Source organism: Pseudophryne corroboree, chromosome 4 (genome assembly GCF_028390025.1).
Source record: "Pseudophryne corroboree isolate aPseCor3 chromosome 4, aPseCor3.hap2, whole genome shotgun sequence".
NCBI classification, from domain to species: domain Eukaryota; kingdom Metazoa; phylum Chordata; class Amphibia; order Anura; family Myobatrachidae; genus Pseudophryne; species Pseudophryne corroboree.
The window spans coordinates 509,907,624-509,926,446 of record NC_086447.1 but is presented as its reverse complement, the minus strand read 5'-3'; positions in this window follow the sequence as shown (position 1 = coordinate 509,926,446).

Below are 18,823 nucleotides of genomic sequence, written 5' to 3'. Positions count from 1 at the left end.
AGACGAGGGAAGAACTCTTAATACCTAAGAAGAATAGGACTACAAACTCCGCACCACAAAGGGAAAACAACTCAAAATGTTCTCTTACCTTCATAACAAAATATAACTCATCAGCTACTGAAATTAAACGTATTATAAACAAAAATTATAGTCTATTGAGGCTCGATAAATATTTGAAGAAAGATTTACAGGAATCCCGGAAAGTAGTTTTCAGAAGGGCCGATAGTCTCAAACAGAAACTAGCACCCAGTATGCTTAAACCAGATCACAACAAGGTACTAGCTGTGTGTAATTGGTTAGATCTAGCCCCTAAACCAAAAGGGTTCTTTAGGTGTGGCAAATCCAGGTGTTACACATGTGATTATGCTGCACATAGATGTAACACCATCACATCATTTAGTAATAAAGAATCGTTTGAACTAGGTTCCTTTCTTAATTGTCAGTCTAGTTATGTTATTTATGTCATTTCTTGTGGGTGCGGTATACAATATGTGGGCCGCACCACTAGAACATTAAATGTTCAGTTTTTGTAACATAGGAGATTCCTTATTAAAGGGAATAGAACACACAGTTTACCATGTCATTTTGGAGTGTGCCCTAAGGGGATCCTTAAAGATATAAGAGTACAAGCTATTGAACAGATTCCTCCAACAGTCAGAGGAGGTGACAGATTTTCAAAGCTCTGTCGCAAAGAGGCATTCTGGATTTTCAAACTTGGAACCATGGTCCCCCTAGGCCTTAACGACACCATAGAACTTAATAATATATAATTTCCCTTTCCCCCCCCTCTCTCTCCCCCCCCCCTCCTATTTACCTCATAGGCTACATTTGCATCTCCTCCTCCCCTCGCTCTGTAGGCGGTATCCTAATCCTCCCACTGTAAGTACTTTTCATCAAGCCCTAAAATCATTTTAGGTATGAGCTATATGCTTCTCATTTATGGTTTCACATTACATCATTATTTGATCACTTCGGGTGTTGGTAGGATATTTGAGAAATATGTTGTATCACTATCCCTTGAGCGTAATTTGAAGCGTCAGGGTATGATTCAATACCTGTATGACATGTTATATATGTCTGTGTTTGTAATAAATCACTATTTATATTCATATGATTTTAGTGATTGACCCAATAATATTTCTCTCACTCTGCTATTTCTTCTTTTTAATATATGGTAATTATAAGATTTTAGTTATTTTTAGGATTAACTATTCCAAAAGTATGGTAATTATATGGCTATAAGACACTCATTTTTTTTGGTATATACAATTTTTATATATAACTTAGAGAATTCCTTTTTTATTTTTTTTATATATATTATGTTTTTAAAAAAAATATTTTGAAACTATACATAGTCTCTCTGATTTTTTTAGACCTAACAAAAAGAAAAGGTAATTTAATCTCTGTTAGTGTTCTATATGGAGGACAAATAATCAGACGTAGATATTTATTTATTTATTATTACAGCATGCCAATATAAGTAAAAGTCTGTTGGTCTGAATTTAGCAGACACAGTTTTCAATCAGCTGATTGACATTTGACATCTGCTGCAGTAATCGGAGAGCTCTGGGATATAAAAATGCCCAACACTATGGAGGCGGTACTTCTGATGAAACAGCCCCTGTCTCGAGGCTGAGAAACGCGTCAAGCATCCGCCCGACGGTTTGTCCGGTATCCTGGGATCATCAAATACCCCACACACAAGGAGTGTGTCCAGCGGCTCCCGTAACGGAACTACAAGCGCACGGCTTTTGGTACAAAGAGCCGCGCTCCGACACTGTCCTGTGAGTCCGATCTCCACCTGGTGCTATTGACAGCCATTTCGGTGTCGACATACAGCAGCGTGGGCAGCCGGCGCCCACTACCAGGAAGGAGACAGTGATTAATTCCTCCACCGTTGAAAGGCCTGGGTAAGCTATATGCACGAGACTGTACTAATAGCGGCTTCAGCTTAAAAAGTCACTGCAATTTGTATGGAAGCATGTCCATTTAAGCTACCCAGCAAAAGCCTCTTTTCATTCATTTGGATAAAACTGTGAGCACTTAAGCTTTTCACTAAATGGTGGACATTTCATATCACATTCATATCGTTAAAATGTGGATGGACTCTTAAGGAAACCTCGAATGAATTTATATGATTAATCAGCCCATGCATGGAGCTTAATAGAAGAAACATCAGTTAATTACAAATGCTGCGTTTCCAATTGGAATACAGGTGGTCACATTTCTCCTAGGGAGTTTCTACAATGTGTCTTCTATATTGTTACTATTTTAGCTACTAATGTTTGATACATATTATATGAGTTAACCACACAACAGGATACTTGATTTATTTACAGAATTGTGATAGTTATATATCTTTTAACAATAAATTTTATCAATGCTGTTTAATGGTAGCGCTTCTCTGAGTATTTTTTGTTCTGTGAATAAAGAGCTCTTACGGCGTGCAGAAATTTTCCCGATATACCTACTGAGGCTAACGTGTTAAACATAAAAGGCCATAATAGGCGGTCAAACACCTTTTCTGCGTCCAGAGCCAAGACCACTGATGGAATCCTATGGGTGGTCGAGTGATGTATTAAGTCTATGGTACGTCTAGTTTTATCTGAGGCTTGGCATTGGGGAATGAAGCCTACTTGGTCAGGGTGTATTAATGAGGGTAAAACTACATTCAGCCTAGTGGCCAGAATCTTGGCAAAAAGTTTAAGATCTGTGTTGATCAGGGAGATGGGACGATAGCTAGCGCAAAGATAGGTATTTTTTCCAGGTTTGGGAATGACAATAATTCTAGAAGTTGTAGAGTCGGGGTGATAGGAGGCTCCATGTAGGATGGAATTGAACAAACAGATCAACTGAGGAGAAAGTTGCTGCACGAACGCTTTATAGTATGACATAGTAAGACCGTCAGGGCCTGGGGCCTTAGACGGTTTCTGTGACTTAAGGGCCAAGGCAGGTACCTCTTCCGTGATGTCTACACCCAAGGTCCGGGCCGTAAAGTCAGAAATACTGGGAAGCGCACAAGAGTCCAGATATTGTTGAATGCCCCGAACATGGGATTCAGTGTTAGACGGGGCAGACAAATTATATAAGGCGTTATAGTAGTTAGTAAACACATCATTAATGTCTTTAGTGTTTATAAAGCAAAGCATCGGAGGGATCTCTGATCGCAGAGATGACCTGTGAAGCCCTTTAGATCTAAGTCTACGGGCTAGCAAGGTGTGTGCTTTTATTATTTTTATCATAAAACATTTGATTGGCCCATCTGAGACTCCTCTCGACACGTTCAGCAAGAAGCACTTGTAATTCTGCCCGTTTTTGAGAGAGCTGAGACAGTCTTTTTGGACAATGTCTTCTTATGCTCTCGATCTAGAGAAGTGATAGTTGAGGTAAGAGATGTAATCAAAGCTGCCTGAGACTTCTTATGGCGGGAGGCAAATTTAATTATATATCCAATATTCACAGACTTGTGCGCCACGGCCTCCCAAACCGTGGGACAGGGACATTCTCAGACGAGTTAAGATGAAAGTATTCCTGCAAGCGATCTTTAACCATATCCTGAAACTGAGGAAGCTTCAGGAGGGTTTCATTTAGTCTCCAGGAGGGCGTTCCCGAGGTGGACTCCAGGAGCCCAAAGGAAGCTTTGAGAATAGAGTGGTCAGACCACGAGTTAGGAGAAATGGAGGAGTGAATCGCAGTTTGAGAGAGGGAAGCACAGCCCAAAAAAAGCTCAATACGGGAGTAGGTGTCATGGGGGTTAGAATAGACAGTATAATCCCTTACTGAGGGGTTGAGGGATCTCCAGATGTCAAAGAGGCCAGCCTCGGCCATGTTTTTACGTAGATGCTGCAGAGCCTGGGATCTGGGTTCTGTCATCATGGGTACCAGATTTGTCTAACGAGGGAAGTTTGACTGTATTGAAATCCCCACCTAAGAGTGTTTTACCACTTCTAAATTCTGAGAGGACATGAAAAAACTTACTGAAAAACTGGGAGTGGCCTGAGTTAGGGGCATAGATGTTAGCTAGGGTCACCTCCTCATGTCCCAATTTACCCTTAAGAATAAGAAATCGACCCTCGGGGTCATTTTTGGAATCAGAAAGTACAAAAGGGAAAGTAGAACGGAGCAGTATGGCCACTCCATTCCGCTTAGAGGCGTTATTAGAGTAGTATACATTCGGGTAAAGTTTGGAGGCTAGAGAGGGATGACTCCCTGATTTGAGGTGGGTTTCCTGAAGGAAAATACAGTCGCCCCGAAGGCGTTTCAGTGAACGGAACAAGTGAGAGCGCTTCTGTGGAGTGTTAAGGCCTTTAGCATTAATGGTAAGGCATGTAAACGGCATGGTCAAGGGTCAGGAGATGGGGCAGAGAGAGAGAGAAAAAAAAGGGGGGATGGACTCTGCTACAAAAGTACAATCACAGCTAAAAAACTAAAGTGAGGCAAAAGTAGGAGGGAAGTAGTTGAAACAGCCAAAAGTAAGGCTGGCAGCTACACCAAATGAGCTCTTAGAAATAGGGGAGAGCTCGAGTTTGGGATTCAGAAGTCGGGGGTAAACCCGAGTTTCAAAGTCAAATACACCTCTCCAAATGCAATAATCCCTGAGAGTGGGGGTGTTGAGGCTTGGCGATGTGCCAACATTTCCCACACAGAGCAATTATGCTACATTGCGTTTCGTTGTAGAAAAGTATGGGAATTAACTATAATCGGAGGAAATATCAACATAAAGCAAAGCTAAGATTGAGCAATGTAAGGTACATAAACAATGCAAAACACAATATGTGAATAAACTTAGTACCTACAGTAACAGAGCTTTGATTTCAATTAATGGTACTTAACATAATGTGCAACCTATAGTAAGAAATAACAGAAAACTGTCAAATAGATCTGCATTGAGAATGTTCAGGACAGGGAGTCCTGGCCGTGAGCATCTTGGCGTGGCAGACCAGAGGATAAGTTAAGGTTCAGCTTGCGAAGAAGCTTTTCTCTAAGCAGAGTAGTCACCGGTCGCAGGTCCCTGCGTTTCGCTATAGTGGCAAGGGCCAGATCCTGGAATATTTGGGGCTTTGAACCTTCGAACAGAATACTGGCCACAGTGATCAGGTTCTTGACCTTAAGGAAAGCAACTTAAGGATTACATCCCTGGGGGGGATCAGTGTCCTTCGGTTTGGGTGTAAGGGCTCTATGCGCCTTCTCAATTTGAAAAGCAGAGGCATCTTCAGACGGGAGAAGGTGAGTAAATAAACATAGGAGGTAGGGTTCTAGCTCACCAGGGGCCACCGCTTCTGGAACGTTGTGGATACGGAGCTTGTTTCGCAATTCCCTATTTTCCAGATCTTCGTTCTTGTCCCTGAGGAGATCCAATTCAGTATAGAAGTAGTTCATATCATTGCCAATGTATTCTTGGACCTCCTGGACCCGTTCCACTTGGGTTTCAAGAGAAGTGGTACGGGAAGAAAGTTGCGTCATGTCTGCTTTGAGTTCACCTACAGCTTTCTGCAGGGCAGTGGTAAAAGATTCCTTGGGGTCCATTATAAGTGCCTGGAGGGTCTGAATATCACCCCTAGTAGCAGGTGACGCTGATTGATCCATCACAAGAGGCTGAAATGGGCTATTAGGAGATTGAGGTGAGAGACACTTTTCTTGTCGAAGGAAGTGGTGAGAAATTTCCGAGAGTCCTTTTTGCTTTGCTTTCAGTGCCATACAGCTCATAATACCATAAGATCTATTCTGTATTTAGTAGTTACAGGTAGCAAAAGAGTAATATCTGATTACCCATTGATCTAGAAGTAGGCTCTGGGTTGGGAACTAAGGTGATCAGGGCAGCATTATTGGGTAAATGGCAGTGCGGTCAAGATGGAGTACTTAGGGCGAACACACAATAATAATGTTAAGCAACACGAGTCCACAGTCCGGTAAGCGACCCAGAGGGATCGTCATCAAAGGTGGACCAGAACAGGGTAAACGGGTAGGACGCGATCGTCCCGGAGTCCCAGAAGATGAGGATCCAAAATGATGGATGGCACTGGGGTTGCCTCGTGATGTGTCCCAGAAGCGTCCTACTTGAGGTGAAAGTGCCAGAGCAGGGTGCCACGGGGATATGGGAAACGCTACACAGAGGTGTTAAACAGTATAGGGGCTAGAGGGCGTGTGTCTTCTGCTGTGGCCACGGGCCAGCCAGTAACCACAGTAAACCCAGGGGGGTTCAATGCTCCCAGTACAGCAGGTCTAAGTGTTGAGATCTAATGTAAAAGATGCCCTTTTCAACTCAGGGGCTTAGTGCATTCAGCCCCAGTGCAGCAGCTTCAACTGGTAAGAGTTAGGCTAGTGCTGCTTCCAGGGTAGGGAAAGGAAAGCAGCCTGATGTCAGAGGCAGCTCAGAACCAGAGAGTGGGGAAGAGAGAAAGAAAGGGAGGGGAGACACTCGGAGCAAGGCATCCCCTGTACCGCACTCACCCCCCGGATGCCGCCTGTGATATTCAGCGGCAGAACCAGCGATCTCCTCCGTTCTTGCAGCCGGAAGCAGGAGCCGCCGCATCTCTCCGCTCTCCACTCTTCACAGGCAAGACGAACGCAGCAACCCGCTCGGTGTGGAGCGGACAGGCACCCGTCACGGAACTCTGGTGGAGACCTCCAGCAGCACTCCCCGGCGGGCAGGTATGCAGGGGGCTCAGAGGCCGGAACGTCATACTGGGCAGCGCCACCTCTTCACAAATGGTGGGATCGGACCGGGGGGGAGGCCAAATCGAGGCCCCGGTTCAGGGGTGGTAAACAGGCCGCTACCTGCAAGGACGGAGGGGCCGTCCCCCAGCTCTGCAGCACTAAGGCAAGTCCAGTGGGTGAGATAGGGCACTGAATATATTAATAGCAGGAACACTCACTCCATGCATCTACATGGATAGCTTGCCAAGCCACGCCACCTCTTGTGTGTGGATTTCTAAAGCCATAGTAAAGTGGTCAGGCATGTTACTAGAAGACTTAGATACTATGGATAGGAGGGACATTGAATTGTTTTTGCGTCACATACAGGATTCTGCAGGTTTCATGGTGGAGGCTATGAAGGACCTTGGCATGCTGAATGCAAGGGCACGCAGAGGACTCTGGCTCCGCCAATGGACTGCAGATGCAGAATCCAAGAAAAGTGTGGAGAACCTACCCTACACAGATCAGGCTCTCTTTGGGGACGCATTTGATGCATGGATCTCCACGGCAACTGCGGGTAAGTCGACCTTTCTTCCCTCTGCAGCGCCACCGCCTAGGAAATCTTATCCTACGTCTACACTGCAATTCTTTCGGACCGCAAAAGTTAGAAAAACCAAAACCCCTTCCACTTTCTTTAGAGGTGGTCGGGGAAAATCCAGAAAACCTGCACCAACAGGTTCTCAGGAACAGAAACCAGGTTCTGCTTCCTCAAAGTCTTCAGCATGACGGTGGACCTCTCAGCCTGGAGATCGGGTAGGAGGGAGCGAGACTAAAGAATTTCAGTCACGTCTGGGCGTCATCATGCCTAGATTCCTGGGTAAAAGATATTATTACCCACGGGTACAAAATATACGTTATGATAAGAACTTACGGTTGATAACGGTATTTCTCCTAAGTCCACAGGTATCCACAGGATAACATTGGGATATGATGGAGCGGCAGCGGATTGGCACCAAACGATCACAAGCTTTCAGGCCTCCCAGAATGCACCGGGCTCGTCCATATAATCCCGCCCACTGACTCAGTCAAATCAGTTGTTTCCAAAGCATATAGGCAGGAGCATTATGTAGAACCCTATTCAGGCGAAAAAAACCCACATGCACACACTTCCATGCAAGAAGGAAGAGTTTAGTGAGTATACAGATTCTCAAATCAGGTGCGTCAGGGTGGGATTCCTGTGGACTTAGGAGAAATACTGTCATCAACGGTAAGTTCTTACCATAACGTATATTTCTCTGGCAGGGTCCACAGGTTATCCACAGGATAACATTGGTATTTCCAAAGCAATTTTTAGTGGTGGGGACGCTCCTGATTAATAGGAGAACCTTACGCCCGAATTGAGCATCATGAGAGGTAAAGATATCCCAGGCATAATGTCTGATTGAATGTGTTTATTGGAAGCCATGTGGCTATCTTACCTATCTGTTCTGCTCAAGCACAATATTGTGCTACCCATGAAAGACCTTTCTTACATGTAAAGTAAGCAGAGACATTAGTCGGGACAGGGAGATCAGCTTAAGAATATGCTTCTAAAATCGTCATTTGAAGCCATCTTGCTAGCGTCTGTTTAGTAACAGGCCATCTCCTCTTGTGGAAACTGTAGAGGATGAAAAAAAGAATTTGTCTTTCTAATGGCACTGGTACAATCCATGTAGGTATTTAATGGCCAGACTACGTCCAGCGACGCATCTCCCGCAGAAAATCCAGATTCCTGAAAAACAGGGACCATATTATCGTCATTAAGGTGGAATATAGATCAACCTTAGGAAGATACCCAGACCCAGTTCTGAGAACTACTTTATCTGGATATTATCAGAAAAGGAGATTAGCATGAAAGTGCTCCTAAATCTGACTCTCTTCTAGCTGATGCCATAGTCAGCCTAACGAGAACTTTAGCTGTCCACCATTTAAAATCCACTTCTCTTAGTGGTTTAAACAGAGCAACTTGACAGGCTTTGAGGACTAGATTTAGATTCCTTGACCCTGTAGTAGGAAAAGGGGAAGGTTGAATGCACAGCATTCCCTGGAAAAAAGTGCACACATTCTGCAATTTGGCATTTTTCTTTTCGGAACCATACAGTCAAATGCTGACACTTGTATTTCCAAGGAAGCCACCGCTAAACCTTTATCTATTCCTGTTTGAAGGAATGGCAAAAACCCTGGAAACTCTGCAAGATTTCGGGTCCATACCTCTTTTATTGCACCAGTGCATATAAGTTTGTCACATTTTGTGATAAATGTGAGTTAAGGAAGTTTTTCCTTGCTCTGAGCCTTTGTGAGAATTCTCTGGACCTCAGTATTTAGATTTCAAAAGCCACACCATTAAAACGGTTGATCCAGATATTTGTGATAATCAAGGACCCTGTCTAAGTCTGGGCGTAGAGTTAACAGAAAAGGTATTCAACATTTTCTGCGGATCTGTGTACCAACACCTTCTGGGCCAAGCCGGGGCTTATTAGGATCCCGGCATCTTAATTGTGTTTTCCTCACTATCCTGAGTAACAGGATGATTTGAGAAACACATAAGAGAAATAAATTCCCATTAAAAAGATATCCACAAAGATCACTCTTTTGTTCCTGACCCGATTATGGCTTTTGTTGTTCAGATGGGACTTCATGAGAATTATCTCTGGCCAAGCCCATTTGTCTACCAGAGTATAAAATTACTTTAGGGTGCAAAGCCCATTCATTTACCTGAATGGTGTGTCGACTGAGAACTCAGCTCTTTAGTTTAGGACTCTCGGAACAAACCCTGAGGACAAGGCTGGGAGATGGAGTTCTGCACATTATAGTATGTGATTTACCTCCTTCCTCGCTATTTATCTGTGTGTTCCTGTCTGAAAGTTAAGGTACACTACTGTCCTTTCCTCGTCCTTGCGGATCTAGACCGATCTTCCTTTAGGAATGTCTCGTGCCTGAATCAGGACACAGTATATGGCCTGAAGTGCTAATGGTTTTATTAGCAGGCACCTTTTTTCTGTGGTCCATAATCCCCAGAATCATAATTTTTCCGGAAAAATGACCTCCATAGTCGAGAAGACTTGTATTTGTTGTCAGGATTTCTCCACCTGATACCAAAAAGAAAAAGGTATCCTCTCATCTAGATGGAATGTCTGTAGCCCCCAGGCTACTTCTTACTTTTTTTTTTTTTTTGCCAGTACCAGTACTTGTTTGTGTACTGTCCATCTGGCCCCGTCTACACCACCTGGTATTCACAGATGGTCTTGCGCTCGGAGAATTTAACCAGGTACAACACTGCTTAACTTCCAACATCATTGAGATTGGACATATTCAGTGTGATGCGGCCTTAGATGGAGGAGATACTGGAAAAGTCTTGAGTGGAATTATGCCCACTCCATCATGTGTATTGTTAACGCCATCAAACCCATCATTCGCATTGCTGCATGAATCAATATTGTTTGACATTGTAACCACTCCTAGTTTTGCCTTGGATATCTTGTTCCAAGGTAACTACTTTCTGCAAACTCGAATTCAGTATAGCCCCACCGTGGGTTATGTTACGGAACCAGAGATGATCCCATTTACAAACCACCTGTGCCTCAGCAGACAAGTTATTTGTATGTTGTAGATGACACAGAACCTTTCCTGTATTTGTGTCAGGATAGGAAGGTGGTCAAGGATGGCAATTTTTCTTAACCTCTACTGACGGAGACAAATTGCCATAATCATTTTGGTACTCTGGGGCTGTGGCTAACCCAAAGGGTAAGGCCTACCTGAATTTTTGCTGAAGGATGGTAAACCTTGAGATAACACTGATGGACAGTGTTATAGGAGCCTGAAGGTAAAATTCCTGACTTATCCAGGAATACCATGTATTATATTGGCTCCTCACCCAACTATGGAGTTGCCTCCACGTGAACCGTGTTACCCAAATTTCTCTGTTTTTGAAATTGATAATGGGGCGAGGGATTGTTTTTATCCCAGGTGGGAATAAACCCTCCATTGTGCATGGGGTTACTGGAATGACAATTCCTGACAAAACATTTTCTGAATTGCTTCATGCAAAACCCTCGCCTAAGCCTCTACCCAAGACGGGCTGAAACCAATTACCTTTTAGAAGAATGGTTCCAGAAGGGAAAATATAACCTTAGAGATACTGCTTCTTGCACCCAGGCATCTATTTGTAGACTGCTATCAATCTGTGCAACTGAAGAAGTCAGCCCCTTATCCTTCTGGAATCAGCCAGAAGGAGACCTACGCCAACATACTGATGGCCTCTGGTTGCCTTTGCTTCTTTGCCTTACCAAACTTATTGTATTAAGGCTGTTATGTTCCTTTATTACCGACAAGGCCGAACCAGATCCCATCTTGGGATTATATGTGGAAGGGAACGTGACCTTCTTGGACTCCGAAATAACTGTTAAAACAGAAACTTCAATCCAAGGCAAAAAAATTCCAGAACCTTCTTAGATTCTGAATCAGCTTCCTATGTACAGATGAATGATTTATACTATGTCATGTTGTGCCTAGGCACAAAAACTAGTCAAGATAACCGAGGACCCATCTGTACGTGAACCAAGCTGTTCTTGAACAGCGATTGTTATGCTGATGCCCTAGAACATTAGTGTCCATATGAGCTATATGGGATTCTTACTCCCTTGCAGGCGCTGAAACCTGGCTTCCAGTACCTCAGCCTAATGTACCTACAGCACCTGGTATTTCAAGGTGGTCCCTCTCCAAGAACTAACCAGGCCGAACACTGCTTAGCTTCCAAAATCTATTGAAATTGGGCCTATCCAGTGTGGTGTAGCCGTAGACTACAAGGTAAAGTCCTGGCTGGCCTCATCACTGCCCCAAACAAAGACAATATGGTCTTATTCTTTTGATGACAGAGGCCCTATAGATTTTTGCATTATCAATAATATGCATATCTATTTTGGGAGGCACTTCCCTATTTAAAACAGTCCCTAAAAAGATATTGGAATCCCATTTACTGGGCTTCTACTTTATTGGGTATAACCCAACATTTCCTGAATTCTGCCCTCATGCAGAGACCTTTTGGGACGTTTAAACCGAAGTGCCTTATTTCCCCAGGCTCTGCTGCCTCTATTGACAGCTAGCCTATTTTTGCTCTCATTTATTCAGCTTATTTATTTAGCGGATATCTTTTACCTGTTCCTCGTATACTGAAGTAGAGTATATGGAGCTTTCATCATCTCATGATTTCATGTGTAGCCTGTGAAAGTCGATGATTTATTTACAATCGGTTCATCAGCTTGTCTTATTGAAGACGCTGTTGGGGATATACCACAATCAGTGAGCAGCATGTGTTAATATTGTAAGATTTAACATTTCAGCTAAACTGTACAAGGTCTGTGCAGCATTGTCCATCTATACCTGATGTAATCGGGAAATGTATTATGCTAAACAGCAAATCATATTTACACATAACCATCCTGTTACTAATCATAGAGGATAATACAGTTTTTGCCAAACACCACATATAAATGTTTTGCTGCCCTTAGATATGATAAATACTCAGCACTTTCACAGTGTATTACACAATTTTTGTGACTGTAATCACTTTTCTCTAAAGTGATATGTGTGACCCTTCCCATGCGCCTGCATTAAGGATCAGAAGTATCAACCGACAATTATCGATTATTAAGTCAGCATCACACTAGCAGTCAGTCACATATTATACACACACACATATATATACATACATCATATGAGCAGATTATCAACTACGAACACATCTCAAAGCATGTAGGAGTACATATTACTGAATTCTGTCTTACACAGATATTTAAAGTATTCAGACGCATTGCGAATAAAACCAAAGTATTGTACATAAAACTCATATGCAGTAGGCACTAAAGTTAACTATTCATACTACAAAGGTAGATAGAATTTTAGTGCTGTATAACCCGTACTCAGTAGAGTTTGATACAGGGAGACTTACCCCACTTCCAGGATCGATCAGTACGTTAGCGAACGCTGAGTGGATCTAGACGCTACTAGTATACACTGCCGCTCCGGTATTTTTAATGGACACAGACGCTCAGTGAACGTCTAGTGTATGCAGACGCTCATGTCTGCGACTCAGTCTCTTAGCGGTAAACCTTAGTGTATACAGACGCAGCGGTCTGTGCTGCGACCGAGTCACCTTGTGGTAGCGTGTGAGACTGAAGTGAAGCAATCAGTTCATGACGGGAGACGCGCGGTAACTGGTCATGAACTGGGGGGAGGGGCGACCAGGAGAGCGTCTGACTCCCCACTGCTGACATCAACCCTAGGGATCGCAGCCTCAAACTAATCCTGGCGCCTTATGATCCCTAAAGCCTAGCGCTAGAGCACCCGTGGTGGTGGCGTGCCAGCTACTGTTTGGTAGTCTCCTCCCAAAACAGTGCGGCTGTGTCTGTATTCCCCTTATAAGCGGAACCGATGCCTTACCTTCTCCCCGTGCTCCGGCCACAGCCTGGTAACGTCTGCTGGACCTGCTAGTAACATCCGACACAGATGACCGTCTAGACAGCACTTGTACCGTGGGTAAGCGTTGTTGCGACCCGGCGGAGAGTTGTTGGAGCGACTCTTTCCAATATGCGTGTAAGACGCTGTTAGGAAAGATCACTCAAAAACATAGTAAGACTATAAAAATAACTCAAATAAAGCTTAGGGCTGCCAAACACAGCAGTCCTGTGACCATGATCCGGCTCCTGCCGCACCAAACAAAAAACTGATTTGACTGAGTCAGTGGGCGGGATTATATGGACGAGCCCGGTGCATTCTGGGAGGCCTGAAAGCTTGTGATCGTTTGGTGCCAATCCGCTGTCGCTCCATCATATCCCAATGTTATCCTGTGCATAACCTGTGGACCCTGCCGGAGAACTGGGGTTTCAAGTGCTCCGACCTCACAGATTCTTCAAATCAGGCTTACCAGCTTCGCTGACACAAAGTGCTATCCTACAGGAAGCCATTCAAAAATTGGTTCAAACAAATGTCATTGTTCCAGTTCCACCTCACCAAAAACACAAGGGTTAATACTCAAGCCTGTTTGTGGTACCGAAAACGGACGGTTTGGTAAGGCCGATATTAAATCTAAAGTCATTGAACCCCTACTTGAGGGAATTCAAATTCAAGATGGATTCTCTGAGAGCGGTGATCTCAGGTCTGGAGGAGGGGGAATTCCTGGTATCCCTGGATATCAAGGATGCGTACCTTCACATTCCGATCTGGCCGCCTCACCAGGCTTTTATAAGATTTGTGCTGCTGGACTGTCACTATCAGTTCCAGGCGCTGCCATTTGGCCTCTCCACAGCATCGAGGATGTTCACCAAGGTCATGGCAGAGATGATGCTACTCCTCCGCAAGCAGGGAGTGAACATAATTCCCTATCTGGACGATCTGCTGATAAAAGCATCTTCCAGGGAGAGACTGTTACAGAGTATTGCTCTCTCAACTGTACTACTCCAGGATCATGGGTGGATCCTAAACCTTCCAAAGTCACATTTGGAGCCGACAAGGAGACTGCCCTTCCTGGGGAAGATACTCAACACGGAAGTTCAGAGGGTTTTTCTACCAGTGGAGAAAGCATTGGTGATCCAATCAGTGGTCCGGGATGTCCTGAAGCCACCCCGGGTATCGGTTCATCAGTGCATTCGCCTTCTGGGGAAGATGGTAGCCTCCTACGAGGCTCTACAGTACGGTAAGATTTCATGCAAGGTCCTTCCAACTGGATCTCCTGGACAAGTGGTCGGGATCTCATCTTCACATGCACCAGCGGATATGTCTGTCGCTGAAAGCCAGAATTTCACTCCTGGTGGCTACAAGCTTCTCACCTTCTCGAGGGCCGCAGGTTCGGGATTCAGAATTGGATCCTTCTAACCACGGATGCAAGTCTCAGAGGTTGGGGAGCAGTCCAAGGAATGTGGTCAAATGTGGAATCCATCCTTCCGATAAACATTCTGGAACTAAGGGCCGTATACAACGGCCGCCTACAAGCAGCACATCTTCTGCAAGATCAGGCCATTCACGTTCAGTCGGACAATGTAATGGCAGTGTCCTAAAAAACCCGAAAGGGCGGAACGAAGAGCAGAGCGGCGATGTCAGAGGTAACAAGAATCCTCCTCTGGGCAGAAAAGCACATGGTGGCACTGTCAGCAATCTTCATTCCGGGAGTAGACAACTGGGAAGTGGACTTCCTAAGCAGACACGATCTCCATCCAGGAAAATGGGGCCTCCACCCGGAGGTGTTTGCAGAGGTAACAAGTCGATGGGGTGTACCTCAAATAGACATGATGGCCTCCCGCCTCAACAAGAAGCTTCGGAGGTACTGTTCCAGGTCGAGAGACCCACAAGCAGTGGCGGTGGACGCTCTTGTAACTCCGTGGGTGTTCCAGTCAGTGTATGTGTTCCCTCCACTTCCACTCATCCCAAGGATTCTCAAACTAATAAAAAGAATAAGAGTTCAGGCGATCCTCATTGCTCCGGACTGGCCAAGAAGGGCTTGGTACGCGGATCTTCTGGAATTACTGCTGGAGGATCCGAGGCCGCTTCCTCTTCGCGAGGACCTTCTGTAACAGGGGCCATTCACCTATCAAGATGTACCACGGCTACGTTTGATGGCATGGAGGTTGAACGCCAGATCTTAGCTTGGAAGGGCATTCCGAACAAGGTCATTCCTACTCTGATCCATGCTAGGAAGGGAGTAACGTCGAAAGATTTCCATTGGATTTAGAAAAAGTATGTGTCTTGGTGTGAATCCAAGAAGTTTCCTACGGTGGAGTTTCAACTAGGATGGTTTTTCCTCTTTCTGCAAGCAGGTGTGGATGTGGGCCTACGCTTGGGCTCCATAAAAGTCCAGATTTCGGCCTTGTCTACTTTCTTCCAGAAACAATTGGCTGCTCTCCCTGAGGTTCAGACATTCTTGAAAGGGGTTCTACACATCCAACCACCCTTTTTGCCTCCTACAGCACCTTGGGATCTTAATGTGGTGCTGCAGTTCCTGCAAACGGATTGGTTCAAGCCTTTACAGGAGGTGGACGCCAAGTTTCTTACTTGGAAGGCGGTCACACTGTTGGCATTGGTATCTGCTAGATGCGTGTCAGAATTGGGGGCATTGTCATGCAAGAGCCCCTACTTGATTTTCCATGAAGATAGAGCTGAGCTCAGAACGAGTCTGCAATTTCTTCCAAAGGTTCATGTCAACCAACCTATTGTGGTGCCAGTGGCTACTGACTCCTCAATTGCATCAAAGTCCTTGGATGTTGTGAGGGCTTTGAAAATATATGTGAAGAGAACTTCTCGTCACAGAAAGTCAGACGCAGGCTTTCCATGTCCAAAATCTGTTCAGGCCCACTCTACTCGTAAAGTGGGTTCTTCCTGGGCGGCTGCCCGGGGTGTCTCGGCTTTACAGCTTTTCCGAGCAGCTACTTGGTCAGGGTCGAGCCCGTTTGCTAAGTTCTACAAGTTCGATACTTTGACCAAACTTTAAGTCCTCAGAGGCCAATCTGTTCTGCAGGAACCTCATCACTCTCCCTCCCGTACTGGGAGCTTTGGTACATCCCCATGGTACTAAATGGAAAACCAGCATCCTCTAGGACGTAAGAGAAAATAGGATTTTAATTACCTACTGGTAAATCCTTTTCTCGTAGTCCATAGAGGATGCTTGGCGCCCGCCCAATGCTTTGTTTTCCTGCATTGTTACTTGATTAAGTATTGTTGGTTCAGTCGTTGCTGAATCGTTTCAGTTTGGTTAGCTTGGCTTTCCTTTTGTTATGTGTGAGCTGGTGTGAATCTCACCACTATCTGTTTATTTCCTTCTCTTGAAGTATGTCTGACTCCTCGGGCACAGTTTCTAGACTGAGTCTGGTTGAAGGGGCATAGAGGGAGGACCCAGCCCACACTATTAAACTCTTAAAGTGCCCATGGCTCCTAGTGGACCCGTCTATACACCATGGTACTCAATGAAACCCCAGCATCCTCTACGGCCTACGAGAAAATAATTTACCGGTAGGTAATTAAAATCCTATTTTTCCTACATACCTGAAATGTATTCTGTAGTTGAATATGTTCTCATATTGCTAATGTATACTAATGTATAACATGTGACTGATTGCTAGTGTGGCTGCTGACTTATACTATGTTTCTGCCAGTTTTGCTTTTCTCTTATATCTGCTCCTCAATGCTGGTACAAAGCAGGGGGGGAATCTGATTGTATTTCACTTTGACAAACATAAATTGAATACTGTCATAATTGTGTAGTTTACACCGTACATGTGTGTGATAAAGTTGCCATGTCTAAGAGAGGCAAGGGTGACGAGGATACACTCTCTATAGCAGGGCTGGCCAAACCAGTCCTTGAGATCTACCAACAGTTCACATTTTCCAGACCACCTAGCTGGTGCACAGGTGTAGTCATTACTAATTAAGATGTGCTGCATTCATTTCTAACTGACAATTCTACAGATCTCCAGGAGGCCTGGAAAACATGAACTGTTGGTAGATCTCGAGGACCGGTTTGGCCAGCTCTGCTCTATAGCAACACATACATTAATATCATGTCTGTCCTGCAAAGCAGGGTTAACCTCTCAGGATCTTGTACAAAATGGTTACGTGCAAATTGTTATAGCTTTCATCAAAGCCTCCTTAATAACCCAAGGCAGGGACAGGTTCAGACAGAACCTCCTTGGGCATCTTTTGCACAAATATCCAATATAGCTGACCGAATGATGCCAGCTCCTGTACCAGGAATAGGTTACCCATTTAACCCTTACATGCAACATTTCCCCCAGGTTATGACACATCCAGTACAGGAATCTGCAGTTTTCCAACAAAAAACAGGCTGACAGGCCTATAGAACCGAAATCACATAGACATGAAACAACATCTTTACAGTCTACACATGTTTCAGAAGAGGGCACTTCTGAAGATGAAGCTGATTCCTCACGTTCTGGGTCTCCATATAGAGATGATGAATATCTCAGCTCGGTAGATGTACCTGAGCTAATTAATGCAATGAAAGCCATTCTGTCTTTAGAGGAGGCAGCAGAACCTTTTGTTAAAATCTTAGGCACCTGTGTTTAAACGTCCCAAAATGGTCAGAACAGAATTTGCAGAGTCACAACAGCTGACGGAAATCATGCAAGAGGCATGAGTCACACCCAGTAAGAAGTTCAGAATTTCTAAGAAATGGAATTCTCATTATCCTCTTCCGGCTGGGGACTGTTTGAAAAGAGAGGTTCCTCCCAAAGTAGATACACATGTGATTCGACTGGAGCGTAAATCTACATTACCTCTGCCTTCAACATCAATAAATGATGTAACAGACAGAAAAATAGATGGTTTTCTTAAAATTGTGTTACCCTGTCAGGGGCAGTTGTGAGGCCGGCCATGGCCACAGCATGGATGGTGAAAGCAGTGGCAGCCTGGGCTGATGCATTGGAAGATGATTTTTCATTAGCTACTAGGAAACAAAAATCCCATATTGCACATATTAAGCAGGCAGCGGTCATTATGGAAAAAGTAGCCTTGGATATGGGTACAGTTTGGCTGCGTACATGGAAGGCGTACTCAGAATCCAAAAAGGTACCATTTGTTGGAAATATTCTGTTTCAGATAGAATTATACAACATTTTGGAGTCTGAAGCAGCCTCTAAGAAAGTGAGTTTCCTTCAACGTATAAATCTAAACGCAGGTTTCCGGATTTTCGGCCCTTTCGGACCCAAGGTAAAGCAAAAGGAAAGTGTTATGGCTAACAGTCCCAATCAGATAAGTCTGGGAAGATTAAGAAGCATTGGGCAACCAGAGGGCCACCGTCTAAACCAGAGGATAAGCCATTAGACTGATGGCAGGGGCCCCCACCTGGGGGGACCCCAGGGTAGGAGGCCGACTTCTACTTGCACAGATCTGGCAGCAGTCCACCACAGATGCCTGGGTGCATGAATTGGTGTCTCCGGTTATGCTTTTGTCTTCAAGAAATACCCTCTGCAAAGGCTTTTTGTACCAGCCCATCTTCAGTGGAAACGAAAACTAGGCCACTTCAAGAGGCAGTTAAAAAGTTTTTACAATCAGGAGTGTTAGTACCGGTTCCTGCTGCACAGCAGGGACAAGGTTTCTATTCCAACCTGTTTCTAGTACAGAAACCAAATGGGTCATATCGGCC